Below are 19,833 nucleotides of genomic sequence, written 5' to 3'. Positions count from 1 at the left end.
TCAGCTCACGGCACTTTTCCCAGAAATGGATGGCACCTGTGAAGAGTTCTTATGGAGAGGAGCACAAAATCGCGATCAATCATGCCCTTGAAACTCTCAGAAGTTTTTTGCAGCCTCAATAGGTGCTGGCTAAGAAACTGCACACCAGTGTCTGAGGACAGGTCCCACAGAGGTTCAGGAAATAGTGAGTTCTCAGGTCTGTCCCCATGACGCCCCTCCCTCACCTCTCCCCACCTGAGTGCCAGATGGCAGAGAGACTGAGCTCTCTAAAGTCACCTACAAATTGCTCGGGGGCACCAGACCAAGAACTTTAGGACCCGTCCTCCCTGCAACGCTTCTATGCGGGCACGCTAAATGGCCACCCAGAGGGTTGCAGTGAGTTACGTAAGGAATGAAAATCTGCTTTCCGGTATGTTGAACTCAAAGAGCTGACAACATCCTCTCCCAAAGGGGAGTGCGTTCTGGTCACTGAGCCATGATTTCAGGCTCCCCGTCTCCTATCACCACCTCTGCTCCAACCCATGGAAATAAGCAATGGGGGACACATCAGTTTCTTTTAAAAGAAAATTTATGTCATGTTCACTCCTGATCCTTGGAAGCATCACAGTGAGGACTTGAAAGGCTTGAACTTTCAGCCATCCACAGATGTTTCTCACATCAAAGCCCAGATCTTATGGGATCCTGGTTCTCTCTCTCAGGATAACACGAGCTTGAAAAGCTAGCATCATTCGGTATCTTTTCCTCTCCATCCTTTGACAATTTAGACTCTTGCCTCTACAACAATGAGGGCAGGGTCTCTGAAAGATAAAGAGCTGAGGGTGGGGCAGAAGGAGTAGGAAAGGTGTCCCTATGGGGCTTACAGCCAAGACATAGAGAATCAAAATGGGATGTCCAGAGATGTCCACGTTGATAGGCCTTTCCAATTAGGGACATTCGCATCCTGAAGTGAGCCTGTCCCGCCAGGATAATTGTGCACGATTCTGGCTAGTGGTCTGTTTTTTCCTCTAAAGAGCTACCTTGCCCCTAACCTGGAAGTGACCATCCTTTGGGTGTGTCTTGTCATTGTCATTACCACTACCACCACCGCCATGGTCAACATCGTCAACACAACGACAGCAACAATTACTACTACCGTTACTATGTATTGGGCACGTGTGAAATACACAACAGTAACTCACTCTGCATTGTGTGAGTCTACGTCATCCCTGGAAAGTACATACTGTCATCTATACCGTGCCGGTGAAAAAGCCAAAACTCATGGAGCACTGCGGTAAGTCACAGGTCCCTACGTGTCATGCATCATCAACCATGCTTCACCGCCATACAGATCATCCCAAATCCACTCTTGTTAGAGAGCGAACAATCAGGAACAATTAGCTCGCTTTGGGACAAACTTCTCGTCGCAGAAGACCTGCGTCCGTTCATTCGACGAGCGTTTCTGAGCGATCGCTGTGCGCCTAGACTTTCACCATGTTTGCACATAGGGATAAACACGGTGTATATGCGCACTGCCCTCAACATGCAGGCACCCCACCCAAAGTCAATGACCTCCTACAGGGCTCTAGGGTCCCTGGCATCCCGCCCGCCCTGTTGGTTCTACCCCCCTTCGCCCTGCTGAGCCTCTTCTCTTAGAATTTCAACAGATGAGTTTGAAATACAGTCAATACATATATGAGAAAAGGGACAAACGTGCGATGTTTTGAAATTACAGACTCATCAAACCTAATCAACCTTACCAACAATGCTTCCTCCTCAAAAACAGTAAGCAGGGGACTCTTGAAAGCAGTTTTGCATGTAAGGCGCTAATTTAACACTTGGAAATGGGTTTAGAGACCGGATTACTCGTCTGTGGTCGTATGGCTGCTGATTCTGGGAGTTTAGGTTCCGATCTGAGTGCCAGAGGAACAAGGTGGAAGTGGATTTCTCTCTGTTTCACCACCGTCAGGCACCCAGGCTCCTTCCAGCTCTGCATTCCGGCCTCCACGGAACTCTTTGTCTTGGTCTCCGTGGTGAAACTCTTTGTCTTCATGGCGTCAGATGAGGACTTTCCCATCCCAATAATAAGAAGGAAGAAAGGATAAAGAAGAGGCAACATGCACCAAAAGTTGCCCAATGTCACTTCTGCTTACATCTTACTGGCTGGCATTTACTAATATGGCCACATCTAGCTCTCAAGGAAGACTGAGAAACGTAGTCTTTATGCCAGCATCCACAGGTCCAGCTAAAATTTCTGCTATTAGGGGAAAAAGTGATATCGGAGAAGAGCTGCTAAGTGGTACAACTGGGATAAGAACCCAGCGCTGAGGGACTCCAGAGACCCTACTCCGTCAAGAACAGGTAGGCTTTAATTCCTATTTTTAAAACCATGACCACCGGTCCTCTCTTCTTCATTGCATAAAGAAACTGCTGTGATTTTAGAATTTTCTATATACATTTCATTAGCTTTTGACTTAATAGCTAGAAACCATCTCCAAGCTATATGGTCTTTGGTGGTTTAAAAAATATACCTGGTAATTCTTTCCTTCAAAAGATGGAGCCTAATTCCACTTACCCTAAGTGTGGACTGTATTTAGTGACTCACTTCTCACACTTCTAATGAATATATATGGCAGAAGTGATGAAATAGGACATCTGAGACAAGGTCATAAAATGATCATTCATGCTAGCAAGAGGCAAAGCCCATGCTTTGAAGTCACTCAAGCAGTCCTATGGACAAGTCTTCACGGAAGGGAGGGAGGGAGGTGTCCAGCCAAGAGCCTTGTGAATGAGCTTAGAATTGGATTCACCAGCCCCAATCAAGCCTTCAGATGACTGCAGTCCCAGGAAACATCTTGACTGCAAACTTTTTTAAAAAAATGTTTGCTTATTTATTTTTGAGAGAGAGAGAGACCGACCACGAGCAGGGGAGAGGCAGAGAGAGAGGGGGAAAGAGAGAATCCCAAGCAGGCTCCATACCCAGCATGCAGCCCAACGTGGGGCTCGATCCCACCACCGAGAGATCATGACCTGAGCTGAAATCACGAACCAGATACTTAACCAAATGAGCCACCCAGGCGCCCCTTGACTCCAACATTTTGAAAGGTGCTAGGCAGACCAGCCGTCCATGCCACGCCTGAATTTTCTGATCCTGAAAAGAGACTTGGGTTTTGGAGGGCTTTTTTAAAATGTTTTTGGGGGTGCCTGGGTGGCTCAGTCGGTTGAGCGTCTGACTTCGGCTCAGGTCATGATCTCACAGCTCGTGAGTTCAAGCCCCGCATCGGGCTCTGTGCTGGCATCTTGGAGCCTGGAGCCTGCTTCGGATTCTGTGTCTCCCTCTCTCTCTGCCCCTAACCCACTCGCATTCTGTCTCTGTCTCTCTCAAAAATAAATAAACATTTAAAAAATTATTTTTAAAAATAAAATAAAATGTTTTTGGAGTATTTGTCACACAGCAATATAATAATTCAGGTCTCAATGTAAATTTAGTGTTCTTCTGGCTTGAGAGAGAAAGTAGAAATGACCCTCTTGGTAGCAAAAAAAATTGTATTTTAAATGGCTGTGTCCCAGCTCAGCACCTGCTTTTAAATGATTTGGAGATGGGTTTAGATGAGATGCTCTCGATGCCACTGTGAAGAGGTAAGACCAGCGAGCCATCCCTGCTAGAACATATTGCTAATATCACATCCCTGAGTAGTCCCAGGAAGCAGCTGAACCTGCTGTTAGCCAATTACCACCAGGAAAAACAGCTCAGTATCAATGAAGCCAACATCATAATGATGAGTTTTGGCAAACTCCCTTCGGCATCCAGATGGATAATGCTGAACAATTCTACTCAACAGGTTACCTTACTTAGTTATGTGGAGAAGCACCTCGGGGTTTAATTACCTCAGGAGATCTGTTAGGATGCATTTCGGTTGAAAGTGGAAGATTCCACAGGAACAGTATCAAGGTTATTTTCTGAGAGAGACGAATGGTTGGTAGATCCTGTTCCTCAAATATCCCAAGTCAAGGTCATGGTTTATGATGCCGGCTCTTGAACTTTCATACCAAGATATCGCCTCTGCCTACTATCTCCAGAGGAGGAACCAGAGAAACATGTTCTATTGCCAAGGAGGGGTAGGGGGGCGGGTCTCAGAATCAGCCAGTGGGAAGACTTTTTAAACTACAACCTTCCCTCGTCTCTCTGCATTTGGAGAGTCTATAATCCTTCATCCTTCATTGAGAATCACCACAATCATAAGCCACTATTACTAGTGGAAATGCACAAAAAAAAAATAAATCCTCAGAAATCTGAGGGTGAGAAAAAGTTGGTAGGCACCAACATCTCTGAAATAATACAAAATACTTGCATATTGGGTATTTTTATTATGGGCCAAAGGGTTCCTATTTAAAATACAGACGAGGACACCTGGGTGGCTCAGTTAAATGTCTTGATTTCAGCTCAGGTCATGATCTCACACCATCCATGGGATCGAGCCCCGTGGGATTCTCTCTTTCTTTCTGCCCTTCCCCTGCTTGCATGCTTTCTCTCTCCCTCTCCCTCTCTCTCTCTCTCTCTCTCTCTCTCTCTCTCAAAATAAATAAATAAACATTTAAAAAATAAAATAGAGAGAAGATTCTTCTTCCAATGGGGCACTTTAACACCATCCTTGGAATAAGGTAACACGTGTAGCCTCTCTGCCCCAACCAGTTGGAAGCTTAGAGCTAAATTTCACGCCCATTCATAGTAACTGCATTAGTTTAAGGGGCTGTCATTTTTTTTTCTTCCTCTTTGTATATGGAGTTTTATTTTCCACTTCTGTTCTGACAGCCTTTGCAGTTTGCCTCTTCATTTATCATATGATGTCTAGATCCCATTTGGAAGCAAGGCAGCATAGAAATTTACAAATGAATACGATGAATGTGGCAGGATCGGGACTCAGGTTTCTTTCTTGGATGCAGCTACCAAAATGCATTTTCAGAACAAGGGGCGGGAACCTCTAAGAAGACTGAAGCAACTGTCCCTTAAAGGAGTGGGCCCTGGGAAGCAGCTACCATCAGAGAAATCCCTCCTTGGCTCTGCTTGGAACAGAGCTTGGGGACTCGCCACGAGAGACTTCCCTCTCAAGGCTCAAAGGCAGGTCGCGTTGGTAGATAAAAGACCCAGGTGGTGAGGCTAATTCCCAGCTCTGGGGGCCGAGCTGCGTTTCTGGCACTCCCACTCTTGTTGGATGCTGTGCTTCTTTGTGTAGGTTTTATCGCCTCCTCCGGAAGAGAGAACGCGGAGCCATCAGCCTTCTCCGATAAGAGTTGGGAGTTTCTCTTCTTGTGACAGTCATGTCTCTGCCTCCTGAAAACCCCTCTTGAAAAGCCTGTCGAAGGAAGTGTCTCCAAAAAGGCAAGTAGGGTGTGCCTCTTGGATTTTTAAATCAACCAGCGAAGCGAGAGGAGGGAAAAAAAAAAAAAAAAATGGGTGGGGGTGGGGAGGGGTCCTTCAGAGCTCCCGGCCCCCTTCTGGCATGAAATCATGCCCATCACCAGCCTTCTCCGGGCTGCAGTGCACCTCTCGGTGAGGAGCACACTGGGCTCACACAGAGCTTTAAAAATATCTCTCCACCCACTGCACGCTTGATTAATCAGGCAGGTTCTCACCCATGTGTCACAGCGGTGGCAGTGACATATACGATAGTGACATGAAGGTGCAGGGAAGGCACAAAAGGGTCTCATCTAGCAGGAAAGAGGAGGCCTAGCATCAAAGTTAACCAGCATGGGCTCTGAAGCCAGGTGACAAGCTGCACACGCTAGTTAGTAACCTTGGACAAGGTTATTCCACGTCTCAATCTTCCACACTTGTCAAAATGGAGTTAATAATAATACCCGCGTCAGAGGATTACTGGCAGGATGAAAGGTGTTAATTCATATAAAGCATTCTGAACGAAGGTTCCTAGCACGGAATAAGCACTCAATAAACTTCCGCTCGGGTGATTATGATGATGGTGACCACCACCAATGTTGCAACTTGAAAGATGGGTTCCAGTAGACAGAAGCAGCTAGAACAAAGGCAGAGAAGCGGGAGAGATCTTGAGGTGGCAGGGAACCATCTGGAAGGAAAGCAGGGAGTCAAGCGGACAAAAAGGAAGGGTCTGGGGGGCACCTGGGTGGCTCAGTGGGTTGAACGTCCGACTCTTGATTTCAGCTCAGATCATGATCTCAAGGTGGTGGGCTCCATGCTAAGCACGGAGCCTGCTTAAGATTTCTCTCTCTCTCTCTCCCTCTGTCCCTCCCCAGCCCTCTCTCTCTCTCTCTCTCAAAAAATAAATTTAAATTTTTTTTTTAAATTTAAAAAAAGGAAGGGTCCAGGCCACTCGAGACGTCGTATGCTTGTTTCACTAAAGTTCACACAGCTGTAGGCTGTGGAGAGCCATTTAAGAATTATAAACAGGGGCGCCTGGGTGGCTCAGTCGGTGAAGCGTCCGGCTTCGGCTCAGGTCGTGATCTCTCGGTTTGTGAGTTCGAGCCCCGCGTCGGGCTCTGTGCTGACAGCTCGGAGCCCGGAGCCTGCTTCAGATTCTGTGTCTCCCTCTCTCTCTGCCCCTCCCCCGCTCATGCTCTGTCTCTCTGTCTCTCAAAAATAAATAAACATTAAAAAAAAATTATAAACAAAAATGAAAAGTTTAAGGGTAAGTGCTATGTTGGTTGAAAATTGCCTTTAATGGGTCTGAGTAAAAAAAATTAAATTATTAACAACAGACTTCTGCTACAATAAAGTAACTGGTATAAAAATACCCCTCCCACCATGTACAACCACACAACTGAACAAAATATATAAAATACATAAGGCAGCTGTTTCCAGGCAGTAGACCATGGACAGCACAAGACTACAAGTGTAGGGAGAAGGGAGACTGACCAGGTGAGCTCTCCACCTGGGGACCGCTTCCCAAGCCCAGGTCAGACTTTGGGGTAGCTGAAGGAACTAGAACCTTATGGGATAAGGCAGCGGAGAGAAGAAAACTGCAGAGAGAAAGCCCCAGAAGCCTGCAGGTGAGGTGGGTCTCCTATGAATACTTGGCCGAAGGCTGGACGACCCACATGTAAGTTGAGATTAAACCAGACTTACCAGGAAGCAGCTTCTCGGAAGTTGAGAAGAGAAAAGAAATGCTAGAATTGAGGCAATCCCGGATGTCTGAAAAAAACCTCATTAATACCCCAGGCATCCAGCTGAGACATGAGAAGGACCACATCACAGGAATAAAGAACACACTCTAAAGGCCTTCTTTAGATCCACATGATCAAAACCTAAAACCAAGCCCTGATGAGACTCACAAGGAAGACAGTTTGGAGGCCGAGTCCCTGCCAAGTTAGAGAGGCTTGGGAGACATGCTGGGATTCCCACAGCCCTACCCTGAAGAAGCATAAAACCAAACCTAAACAACTTGAAAGCAGCCAGGTAGTAACTGAACTACCTCCTGAGGCAAAAATCAGCCCTCTTCAGAGAAAGATAACAGAACACAGAGTCTCCATAGCATAGCATTACAATGTTGGGTGTACGAACATTAACAGGCATGCAAAGAAACCAGAAAGTGTTACCATAATCTAAAAAAAATAAAAATAAAAATAAACAAACAATAAAAACCAATCCCAAGATGGCCTAGAGCCCAGATGTTGGATCTAAGTACATAAAGACTTTAAAGATCTACTATGAATATAGGAAAATTTGTCCAAATAATTCAAGAAAAATATTGTTTCAATGAGTAAGCAGATGAGTATTTCAGCAGAAAAAATGAAAACTCCAAAAAAGAACCCAGAATTAAATTTCTAGAATTTTAGAAATTAATTTTAGGAATTAATTTTAGAGATTAATTTTAGAAATTAAAATTCTAGAACTGAAAAAAATTGGGTGCATGCCTGTGTGTGTGTGTGTGTGTGTGTGTGTGTGTGTGTGTGTGTTGGAAAAAAGGGAGACAGAGAGAAAGCAAATGCTTCAATATTAACAATTAGATGAAGACATACAGTTATTCACTATACTTTCCAAACCTCTATGGATTTGAAAAATTTTTTAAAGACTAAAGAAACTTTTTTTACAGTTTATTTATATATTTAAGGAGATAGAGAGCGAGAACACAAGCAAAGGAGGGACAGAGAGAGAGAGAGAGAGAGAGAGAGAGAGAGAGAATCTCAAGCAGGCTCTGCACTGCCAGCACGGAGCCCGATGTGGAGCTCAAACTCACCAACTCTAAGATCATGACCTGAGCTGAAGCCAAGAGCTGGACACTTAACCAACCGAGCCACCCAGGCTTCTCAAAGATTAAAGAAATATTAAAAATATATACTAATATATTTGCAGGCCAAGAAGAAAAAAAGTTATAAGTAGTCGGATAACCTAATCAAGTGCATGATTAGGAAGTATCCCTCCAATGAAATGAAACTGAACTGAGACATGAATGACACTCTAGATCAGGCACAAGGAGATCAACTCCTGGTGACTACAGCTGTCTGGGAGGTGGGGACCTGGCCCAAGACAAAAGCAATGTGGTCAGAGAGCAAGGGATCGTTTCGAGGTATGTTGAAAGAAGTCAAGATCTGCATGACTTTGCCAATTACATGTGGGGGGGTGAGTGAAAAAGAAAAATCAAGGATGGCTCCCAGATTGCTTTTGTAGCTGACTGGGTATGATGTGACATAATTTCCTGCGAAACATTCCAGAGGAGAGGCAGTTTTGGAGAAAAAAGAAAATCCATTCAGCTCTGGATCTCTGCAGCCTAAGGAACACATGAGGCATCTACACAGGACGATGGGTAGCAGATCTAAACTGCAGGAGAGAGGCAGGGATTGAAGATCTGCACGTCGAGGCAATCAGCACATAGGTGTCTGGGGGGGACAACAACAAAAAACAACCCCAGGGGACTACAGTGGGCAGAAGATGAGGGGCACGCGAGGAACACTGGAAAAGACGAAGAGGTAGAAAAAATGCAGGCGGAGGACCAGCCAGCGACGTGGATGCCAAAGCAGTGACACACGTCAAAACCAGGCATGTAAGCAGCACCGCCAGGTGCTACAGAAAGCAGCACCCCAAACTCAAATTAAAATAGCCCCCAAAGCGTAGATAAGAGTACATCCCCAGAAATATTAATTTTGAGATGCATACACACGTCAGGCGTTGAGGAGAATCCTCACTGTTTGCAACACCAAAGAAACCGGAGAAAAGCAATTTCCACCCACCCCTGGGAACTACAGAGGTACTTACGGCAGGAGGACATTGACTCACCGCCATCGTTTGCCCCTGCAAACAGCGACCCACAGGCTACCTGCCCAGCAAAGGAGGCGGTCACTCCCTATTTCATAACAACTGTTTTCCATGGTGACCTATTCCCCAACCCAATCCAAACCTAGCCCGGCAGCACCCCTTTTTGTAAGCTCATCAGGAAACCCTACTCTCCAGGAGCAGCAAGAGCTATGGGTTGCTATGTCCCATCCTGCATTATTTGGGGGGAAGATGAGAAGTGAACCTGGGATCACTGAGTGCTAGATACTAGTTTGGGAATAGGAAGAGGAACAAGACAAGGGAGAAACAAAGGAGTTACATAATTCGTGGCACAGGAAGCAGACCCAGGAGTAGCGGCAAACAAGATCCCACCTCCAGGAGAACCTGGGTGTCTCAGTCGGTTGAGCGTCCAACTTCAGCCCAGGTCACGATCGTGCGGTTCGTGAGCTCAAGCCCCACATCAGGCTTACTGCTGTCAGCGCAGAGCCTGCTTCAGACCCTCTGTCCCTCTCTCTCTGCCCTGCCCCAGCTTGCACTCTCTCTCAAAAATACATAAAACATTAAAAAAGAAACAAAAACCAAAGGTCCCACCTCCACTCAGAAGCCATGGACTTGGGGCGCCTAGGTGGCTCAGTCAGTTAAGTGTCTGACTTCGGTTCAGGTCATGATCTTGTGGTTTGTGAGTTCGAGCCCCACATCGGGCTCTGTGTTGACAGCTCAGAGCCTGGAGCCTGCTTTGGATTCTGTCTCTGTCTCTCTCTCTGCCCCTCCCCTGCTTACACTCTGTCTCTCTCTCTGCCCCTCCCCTGCTTACACTGTCTCTCTCTCTCTCTCTCTCTCTCAAAAAAAAATAAATAAATAAACATAAAAAAAAAAAAAAGCCATGGACTAGACGAGTGGCTTCTACAAACTGGACTCTCCAGCTGGGGCTGACAAGGGGAAAATTATCCCAGGTCCAAGATAAAGTGAAGACAAAACAAAGAAACTAAAGTTTCTTTACAAACCCTGTTGGCTCACAGATTCTGGGCCCGCAAAGGACTTTATGGAGTCACAAAGTAGAACAGAAAAAAGCAAAAGGGACCATAGAAAAACATCTTCTAACGGGAAGTAAAGGTAGCATCAGCTGGAAGACGTGGAGGAAAGGCTACTTGTATATATATGTGTCTCTGTATACATCATGACAAGACACAGAAGAGATTTTCACAAACTGTGTCCACGTTGCAAATAAGGCCCCAGGAAGGCAAGAAGTCAGAGGCATGAGGAAAGCACATCCTAAGACTACTGCAGCAACAAAAAAGGGGGATGGTCCGATTATACCCTAATAGCTGAAGCTGGCAGCAGCCCAAATACCCATTGAGAACAGAACAGATAAATAATTGTGGTATATTTATAGATGACGGGATACTATAGATTAGTGAAAATGAATCAACTTCAGCTATCCTCAAAAACATGGCTGAGTCTCGCAAATATGTTGAGGAAAAGAGGCTGGGAACAAAAGAACAGACATGGCATTGGCCCCACTGAGATGAAGGGAAATGCAAACACTATGAAACGCTGAGAGGAAATAGGCTGGTGGTCGTCTTTGAGGAAGAGGCATTGGAAAGGGCCTCGGGGATACTTTAAGGTGCTAACAATACTACATTCCTTAGCCTCAGTAGTTGTTGAATGAATGTTCACGTTCAATAATAACTGAATTGTGCATTAATACTTCCCTGTATTCTATTTTAACAAAGTTGGGGGTTTTTTTGTTTTTTGTTTTTGTTTTTTGTTTTTTAAAGGAAGGAGGCAGGAACCTGGGTGGCTCAGTCAGTCGAGCATTTGATTCTTGATTTTTGGCTCAGGTCATGGCCCCAGGGTCGTGGGATCGAGCCCCAGGTTGGGCCCCATGCTGGACGTGGAGCCTGCTTGAGATTCTCTCTCTCCCTCTCCCTCTGCCCCTCTCCTCCACTCACGCACCCTCTTTCTCTCTCTCTCTAAAAGAAAAAGAAAAAGAAAAAGGAAGGAGGACCACTGAAGTAAAATTAAGCTTCAAGGAAACTGAAACTTCCAGAAAACTGAAGATATGCTCTAAAGGCAGTAATAAAAAAATTTTCTTAATGACTATAGACAAGTAAGTCAATGATGTAGAAGACAAACTCGAGAAGGAATGCAGACTACATAAAATGATGTGAGTAGAGATGTATGATGTGGAAAACAAAGAATGAAAATGTAGCATTAGAACGAAAGGCACGAAATACCCGCACTCAGACGTTTCACAGTGGCCAGATTACACCCTAACAGCCCCAAATGGGAAACCCAAATATCCATCCTGAATGAAATGGATACAGAAATTGAAGTATACTGACATACAATGGATACTCAAGCCATGTATGAATGAAAACGTATGAACTCAGACAGAGGTAAATTTAAAGATTAAGACGGCAGCATCGTAAGATTAGTCAGTCAATAGGATTAAGAAAATGGTTTCCACGAAATTAGAATTGGTAAACCTAATAAACTTTCACATGATACACTCTGAAAGTGCAAGGTATCGCTAATAGGGGCACCTGGGTGGCTTCGTTGGTTAAGCGTCAGGTTCCCGATCCCGGCTCAGGTCACGATCTTGCAGTTCATGAAATCGAGCCCCGTGTGGGGCTCTGAGCTGACAGCACAGAGCCCGCTTGGAATTCTCTCTCTCCATCTCTGTACCTCTCCAGCTCGCGCTCTCTCTCTCTCACTCTCTTTCTTCCTCCCTCTCGGCCCCTGCCCCGCTCACGCGTGTGCGCTCGCTCTCTCTCTCTCTCTCTCTCTCAAAATAAATAAATAAATATTTTTTTAGAAAGATACTGCTAATAAATTTTGTATGCACATAAATTCCCCGGGTAGACTGCAAATTCCTTGGGAACAGGTAACGAATATTATACTTATTTCATTTCCTCCTCTACCCAGAAAGCATTCGGGTAAACATTCCTATCGTGAATGAATAAATAAGAATGGACAAATGAATTAAATAGGAATGAATGAATGTCTCCACCAATTCATCACTGCTGCGTTTGTTTGTTAGGTGATTTCCAGCTCCAGTCTGGCCAACTGCATGCAGGTTTGCATGACTCCCTCTCTTTGTTTAAAGAGAAGAAACAGAAACTCTCCAGAGTGTATGTCAGCTGGAGATAACCTGCATGGTGAGTGGCTCTTTTCACACCTCTTCTCAGAAGGTAACCACTCACGGACCGGGTGAGTTTGTCCCTTCCACTGAAGGAAAGGGACATTCTATCCCGGGTGATAAACAGTAGCCGGGTGGGGGAACCTGTCCCCTCGGCGATTCGTAAGCGGGGGATTGCAGCCGCCACAGGGTAAGGAAGGGGGCACAGTGAGGGAAGGTGGTGCCCAACTAATGGACCACAAAGGAAGCTTTGATTCCCCTCAGTGTCCAAACATCAACTCCCTGTGCAATGCCATGTTTCCTCTGAGGATAAATGAGTGGCCCAGAGCAACAGGAAACAGGTCTTTAGGGCTCAGAGAACAGCAAACAGACAAAGCCTCGGAAAGGTGTCTTCCCCGAGAACCAACCTGCGCTTGGTTTTCAGACCCTGCCTGCTGGCTCTACCCTCAGTGCACATCTGCACAGCCCTGCCCGGAGCCCCAAGATGCTCGTAATAAAGCGTGAGCAGTCATAACTCAGGGTTCACCTTGGCCAAAAGTAAATAAGTAAAAGGAATCTTCCATCAGAAAATAAATGGCCCTTCTCCAAGCTGAGAGCTGGATTACCCTCCTGAAGGACAACAGAGTGTCTTCAGCAGCTGGCCTCAGGCCTCAGGCTATAAAGTCTGGCTGGACTTCATTAGGGACCCCGCGGGGCCCCCACTGCTAAGCCTGCCCATGTAGGCTTGAGGGCTGTTAGAATCTCTCCCTGCTATTCGTGCCTGCTGAGAAGGCACCTTTCGGCCCTGCTCGGCTGCCTGGGGCTGAGTGAAACACACTCCTCAGCTAGGCCACTTGCCCAGGTACACGGAGAGCGGTTCCACTGGCCACCCCAGGGATGGGGGGGCGTGGTGGGGGACGGCAAAATCCAGCCCGCAGTCCTCTTGAAAAGCTGTGCGCCCTGGCAGTGGCCCAGATTTAACAGAGAAAAAAGCCGATGCTCTAAGGAGAAATCATCTCTTGATTATTCAGAGCAACGCTGGGAGGGAAGGGAAAAGGCAAGGGAAAGCCGGGATCTGTGAGAGCCACAGGTGATTTCCAAACTCCCTTTGGTTAGTCATCTCGACCTCTTTAAGAGTCACCTTTAAACACAGGGACTTTCTGCCCGGATCTCATGGCCTCTACTCACGGAGCCTTCCAGCCCCTCCTGCTGATGACTGAGCCCAGGGACCTACTCAACTAAACACAAATGCAAACACACTCCCAAATCAATGCACCACTTCCCTAAGCGGACTCCCCAGGGGTCCGGGGAAGCCTGGGTCCCGCTCAACATACTAGCTGAGCTTTGGCCTTCTCTATGGTCACCTGGCTTTGGAGGCAGTCAGGCCTCTACTGCCTGCTTCTGCGTCCGAATGTCCTCTGGCCAACTGAAGCCGAGGAGATCCCCCGAGGGTCCTGCTCTCCTCTCCTGCCACCAGCCTCTGTCCAGACGGGGGCGAGCCTGGCTCTGCTTCCTGTCACTCCGGCTTCCTGTCACATGCCCCCACCGGGAACCCTACCCACCAGCCTCTGCTGCCTTACGGTTTACTTATATAAATAAGCCAGTCTTTTAGATGAGCAAGCAATCAAAATGGACAAGAGCAGGAAAGGCTATCAGATGGCCCTGTCCCTCCGCCTTCCTCCACTCCTGCCCAGTCTGCAGCAAGCTGGGCTTCGCTGGCCCAGAGCTGGATTTCCCCGCCTTCCTCTTGCGAGTAACGGCCGTGAGGCGCCCCTCTTGCACGGAGACAGCACGCGGGTCAGACCATGTCACTTAAAAGCAAATAGGTGGGCCATCGGGGGTAACTCTGACTTCTCTTTAGAAAGCAAATTTCAACTCCATGCTTTAAAATGGTGTTCGCAAGGAACACGGCATCCCAAAACGTCAGGGAGAGCGGATTCTGGCTCGGCCTCTGCAGATGTAGCACCTAGCTGAACATCTGGCTGATTCCACCTCATTTTCGATTCTCGAAGAAATAAAGTCCTTCTTCCTCTTTGTAATTTTGCTGTTTAATCAGGGGGTTACCAATGAGGAGACGACAGGGCACGGTCCCAGGATGAATTTAGTCATGGTGTTCCCATCCCTATCCCTGCCCTGAACACCCAGGACTACACTGTGTAACAAAGGAACAGAGGCAATTAAAATAATTGCTGTCCATTCCCACCACGTCTAGGCTTCCAGAGGATTCTGATCTGGGCAGGATTCAAAGCACCATGGCCCCAAGTCAAGAGACAGCCATTAGCAGGGCTTAAAACCTCCCCTACAGCTGGGCCCTGCGTAAATGACAATATGGAAACAGGACGACGCCACTGGTGATAAAGATTCCGTAAACTGGAAAATGTATTTTGGGAGCTGAAGGCTGTCGCCCCAGTCCGTGTACAAAGAAACCAAATAACGAGGTCTGTCCCGCACAAAGAAGTCATTTATGCAGAATTTCTCTCTGAGCCTGTTCCCGTCCGCACCACCGTTAGCCTTGGCCACAACTGGTGGCCAGAGTCTGGCGCTTTCACCGTAGACGCACAATCGCCTCAGATGCCTCCCGTGGGTGGCTGACCTCCCAGACAGGGCGGGCTCCTTACCGTCCAGCTCCTCCACGGAGATATTAGCAAGCTGCTCGCTGTCGCTGCCCGCGGACAGAGATCGGTTGAGGTAATTCCCCTTGTACAACAAGCCAGCGGTCACATGGTGGAAAGGCATCTTCTCCCTGTTCACAGAGAAGCGGGAGTGGGGAGAGAAAGAGGTCACCGTCCGTTCCTTCTTTCCTTCCTGAAAGGACCACCTTGGTTTTCAGATGGCCGGTTGTCACTTTTAAAAGAACCATCACATTTCTAGAGGGAAAGTCGGAAAAATCCCAGGGTCCCCGTGGCCTGAACAACTGTCCCGATTTACTCGTGAGTTGGAACCATGTGGTCCTTGCACGCCGTGGGACATCATGTCATCATCACATCCTCGTCCTCTCCAGGCAAAGAAGAAGCCTCCCTGCTCCTTCACTTGGCCCGATAAACTTTTTTGGTGCTCCTTAAGGAACGCACATCTCAGAAATGCTGGGCTCCCCGGGGACTGGGCGTCTCGGCTGTGACCGTGTGGAGATCCAAGGGTTTGACTTCTCCCAGGTAAAGCAGATGAGCCACTCACACAGCACCCGAATCGGGTGGGAAACGGCAGGCCCTAAGTAAATACAGACAACCTTCAGCACCTGGGAGAAGCGGCCCCCGTGCCAGGCTTGGGTGCAGACACCTGCTGGTCAAAGCCGCTCATGAGCGCAGCCCTCTGGGACGCCACTCACGCCACCCGCCCTGCCAGAAAGGTGCGTGGCACTCAGTGTCCCAGAACAAAGCTGCTTCCAGAATCTTACAGGGAATTACTGCATTCCTTAGACCAGCAAAGCTCCTCTGCCCAGAAGACAGCCCTGGGGCTTAAAGAGGTCCCACCAGTGCGACACAGCCTAGGGGAAGAGGGAGGAAAGAGGCAGCGTAGGGAGACAGAGCAAATGCAAAAGAGAAAGACAAGGCAGCTAGAAAGGTGGGCTTCTCCACAGCACAGAGAACACGACTCTCTGTTACGGCGAGGGAGCCGCTGAGCGTGTTGGGACACATGTTGTGCTCCCCTATCTGGAAAGGGGACTAAGGACTGATCCCCCTTTGAGTGGAATTAGGGAACAGGTAGGAAGCACGGGGAGTCCATTACAGGCTGTGAGTAAAGAACACCTCTTAACAGAGCTCCGGGAAGGTGAACTGGGCAGCACTGGAAGGGGTGATCTCCCCATCCCTGGGGGCATTCAAGCAGAGGTGAGGGCCTCTCTGCCAGGGTTCTGTGGGAGAGAGATAACTCCTGAGCTCTCTCCCCACACATCCCTCACTCTCCAGAGAAGCCACTTGTGAAGTCTTATTTCTTACTACGGTTTGCACCTGTACGATAAGAGGGAGCAGCCCCAAGGGCCCTCCAGGCACTGATGAGGTACAAGCTATGAATTACAGGAAGACACCCCCCCCCCCCCCCCCCCCCCCCGTCTCTGAGGATGACCGCTCAGGACATCCAGCCTTGCTGTCCCTCAAACCCACACTCGTGACAAGAACTGCCCTAACCGTGGGAGGTTGGAGCCGGCAGGCACCAGGGACACCCGGTGACAAGTGACAAGTCCCGCAGGACCCACACCCCACCCTCTCTCCAGTCCAGAGCACACACCGGCAGGTCCCTGTTTGGGCTGAGAGCCGCTGACTTACAAACTAACCAACGAGACACCTAAAAGCTACGGGGCTTGACCCGGAACACAGAGCCGGTTAGCAGAAGAATCAGTTCTAGAACACAGGCCTTCTTAGTGCTATTTCCACTAAGCAAGCGTCAGCCAAGCACCAGACATTTCCACCGGATGTCAACCTCTCATTTCAAACTCAAGATGTCTAAAAACGAATTAATTATCTTCCTGAAAAATAGGCCACACTTCCTGATTTCTCGATTTCTCTCAAAGGTACTTTTCACTCATCGTAACAGCCGGGACATCTCTCACAAATGTTCTGGGTCCCCCAAAAGTAAAACAGACACACGGCTGAGGCAAGAGCCAGCCATCAGGCTCCAAAACCACACTCACCCCTCCCCGGCTAACAAAACCTGCATCCGCCAGCCAATCACGAACGGCAGGATGCTAGTTACAAAGCACGTCTACACTGGTCAATTACAAGGGGAACATTCTCAGCTAATTAGAAGTCAGACTTACGCCTCACAGCTGAATCTTCACACATAAAAAACAAGAGTCTTTTGTGGCGCCTGGGTGGCTCAGTCGGTTGAGCGTCCCACTTTGGCTCAGGTCATCATCTCGCAGCGCGTGGGTTTGAGCCCCACGTCGGGCTCTGTGCTGACCGCTCAGAGCCCGGAACCTGCTTCGGATTCTGTGTCTCCCTCTCTTTCTGCCCCTCGCCTCCACCTCTCTCTCAAAAATAAACATCAAAAGAAGTTCAATACAAGAAGCTTTCTCTTGGACAAACACTTCAATTACCATCTCCTCTTTTCACCGAGCGAAGATTTTCAGACCAAACACAGTGAAAAGTGAGAATCAGGTGTCTGAATTAGGAGCACCCTCCCTTTTGCCAGGGCCGATCCTAATTTGGGGACAGGGCCATGGGCTGTGCTTAGTTCCCAACACTGGCTTCAGCTTCCCTCCCAGCACTGGCCGCAGGACCCAGTCGGCTTTATCAGCGGTTATCTTAATTTCTAAGTCGTACAAACAAGGGAAGACACTAATTTCACCACCCGGGGAGAGTCTCTGGCCCCCCCGCCACCGGCCGCTGAGCTCAGCACATGCACAGAAAACATCCCCTTCCCGTTTCACCACCCATCATTCTAGGTTGTCCGCGTTTTATAAACATCTGCCCATTATGAGCCTGTCTGTCTGAGGCTCTGGGGGCACCACGCAAATGCCTCCAGCCACAGTGACAAGGTTATACTCGGTCGGATGTAATCCAAGCCCCTCCCCAGGTTCAGTCACAGAATATATGTGGAGCACTTTGAAGAGAAAACTGGCCACCAGTGAGTCCCATTTGACAGACCAACATGATTTGCTTCTGGAAAAAGCAGCTTGCAAAAGTAGGCTCACAATCAGGGCGCCCAGCCTGCGCCCCCAACCGCTCCACGTAGAGTGGGGAAAGGAAACATGTAAGTGGACCCTGCGCGTGGACAAATGGAGTCGTGTTCAAGAAAGGGAGGAATAAATACAACCCCAAGGAAGCTAAAAACAGCCGCTGCAATTAAAAACTAAATTTCACTCCACGCCACCTGGGGAAACCCAAGCTTTCAGATGGTCTCTTTGGCCAAGGAAGAGAAATACACACAAGTTCATCAGCAGAGATAAACACGATCCTGCACCGGAACTTAAAGATGGATCCTTCTTTCCAAGAAATATTTTTTCAGTGGCGGTTTTATTCATCGAGAGATATTAATTTGACGGTATGTCATATGGACAATTTTTTTTTTTTTTTTTTTGTATTTTCTGTAAGGCAGTGCAGTTTCATGGTAAGGAGTCAGAACTTGCTGGTCAAATCCAGGGTTGGGACTGAAATTCTAGCTCTTACCCTTATGGGCCACGGAGGTAAGTTGCTAACCTCTGTTAGCAGCACTCTCCTCCTATGCAAAAATGGGGTTTTGATATACACTGAACAGTATTTTTGTAAATGTGAAAAAAGATAAATTCCAGAAAGCACTGGGTTTAATACTAGACATACTCCCAACAATACCAGTGATTATCTGCTGAAGATTGTATGAAGCAGGACGCAGGGCAAAGAGGGCAATTCAGTAGGTTGAAAATAAAACACGCTGGGTTATTAAGAGGGGATCAGTAAGGACCCGGCAGAGGGCGAGCTTCAGAGAGAAGTTGAATGGCAATGTGCACCCGGGTGCTGAGGGATCTGGTGTGTGAACAGCAGAGCACGGGGCGGGGGGGCGGGCGGGGGGGGTGTCCCAATGCCACGTGCTCTCAGCAAGCAGCCAACTGCATCAGGAGCGAAGAGCTATTCGAACGGAAAGCACCAGAACTGAAGATGAGTCTGCTTCCTGGGCACCGGGGAGGCTGGCTTCATTGTCACCTCGAGGGCAAGGTATCAGGAGGCTAAAAAGGGGGTGGGTACAGGGGGAAGGGTGAAACAGGTGAAAGGGAGCAAAGGCACACTTATCTTGACGAGCACTGAGTAATGTGTAGAATTGTTGAATCACTATGTTGCAAACCTGAAACTAACATAACACTATGTGTTCACTATACTAGAAATAAGATTAAAAATAAGGAAGGAAGGAAGGAAGGAAGGAAGGAAGGAAGGAAGGAAGGGGAGAGAGAGAGAAAAAAGAGGAATGAAGAGAGGGTGGAAGGAAGGGAGAGAGGAAGGAAGGGTAGAAGGAAGGGAGGGAGGGAGGGAGGAAGGAAGGAGGGAGAGAGAGAGAGAAAGAGAGGAATGAAGAGAGGGTGGAAGGGCGGGAGGGAGGAAGGAAGGAAGGTGGAAGGAAGGAAGGGAGGGACGGAGGGAGAAAGGAAGGAAGGGAAGAAGGGAGAGGAAGGAAGGAAGGAAGGAAGGAAGGAAGGAAGGAAGGGTAGAAGGGAGAGGAAGGAAGGAAGGAAGGAAGGAAGGAAGGAAGGAAGGAAGAGGGAGGGAGGGAGAGAGAGGAATGAAGAGAGAGTAGAAGGAAGGTAGGGAGGGAAGAAGGAAGGAAGGTGGAAGGAAGGAGGGAGAGAGGAAGGAAGGGTAGAAGGGAGGGAGGGAGGAAAGAAGTTAGGAGAGAGAGAGAGAGAAAGGAATGAAGAGACGGTGGAAGGAAGGGAGGGAGGGAGGAAGGAAGGAAGGGAGGGAGGGAGGAAGGAAGGGGGGAGAGAGAGAGAAAGAGGAATGAAGAGAGGGTGGGAGGAAGGAGGGAGACAGGAAGGAAGGGTAGAAGGAAGGGAGAGGGAGGAAGGAAGGAAGGTAGGAAGGAAGGA

The 19,833-nt window shown here is 48.1% G+C and overlaps 2 long non-coding RNA genes across 2 annotated transcripts; one reads left to right on the top strand and one right to left on the bottom strand.

The window, feature by feature from the left end:
* Positions 1 to 550: 550 nt before the first annotated feature.
* LOC125928494 (uncharacterized) lies at positions 551 to 1,972 on the bottom strand. Its single transcript, XR_007459681.1, has 2 exons — positions 1,737 to 1,972; positions 551 to 797 (listed from the first exon to the last, which is right to left on the bottom strand). It is a non-coding gene; the product is annotated as an uncharacterized LOC125928494 (long non-coding RNA).
* Positions 1,968 to 5,356, top strand: LOC125928493 (uncharacterized). Its single transcript, XR_007459680.1, has 2 exons — positions 1,968 to 2,337; positions 5,211 to 5,356. It is a non-coding gene; the product is annotated as an uncharacterized LOC125928493 (long non-coding RNA).
* Positions 5,357 to 19,833: the final 14,477 nt, after the last annotated feature.

Source organism: Panthera uncia, chromosome E3, assembly GCF_023721935.1.
Source record: "Panthera uncia isolate 11264 chromosome E3, Puncia_PCG_1.0, whole genome shotgun sequence".
In the NCBI taxonomy this organism is placed as follows: Eukaryota; Metazoa; Chordata; class Mammalia; order Carnivora; family Felidae; genus Panthera; species Panthera uncia.
Note: the sequence above shows the minus strand (reverse complement) of the source record. Positions and strands in the feature narration are given on the sequence as shown.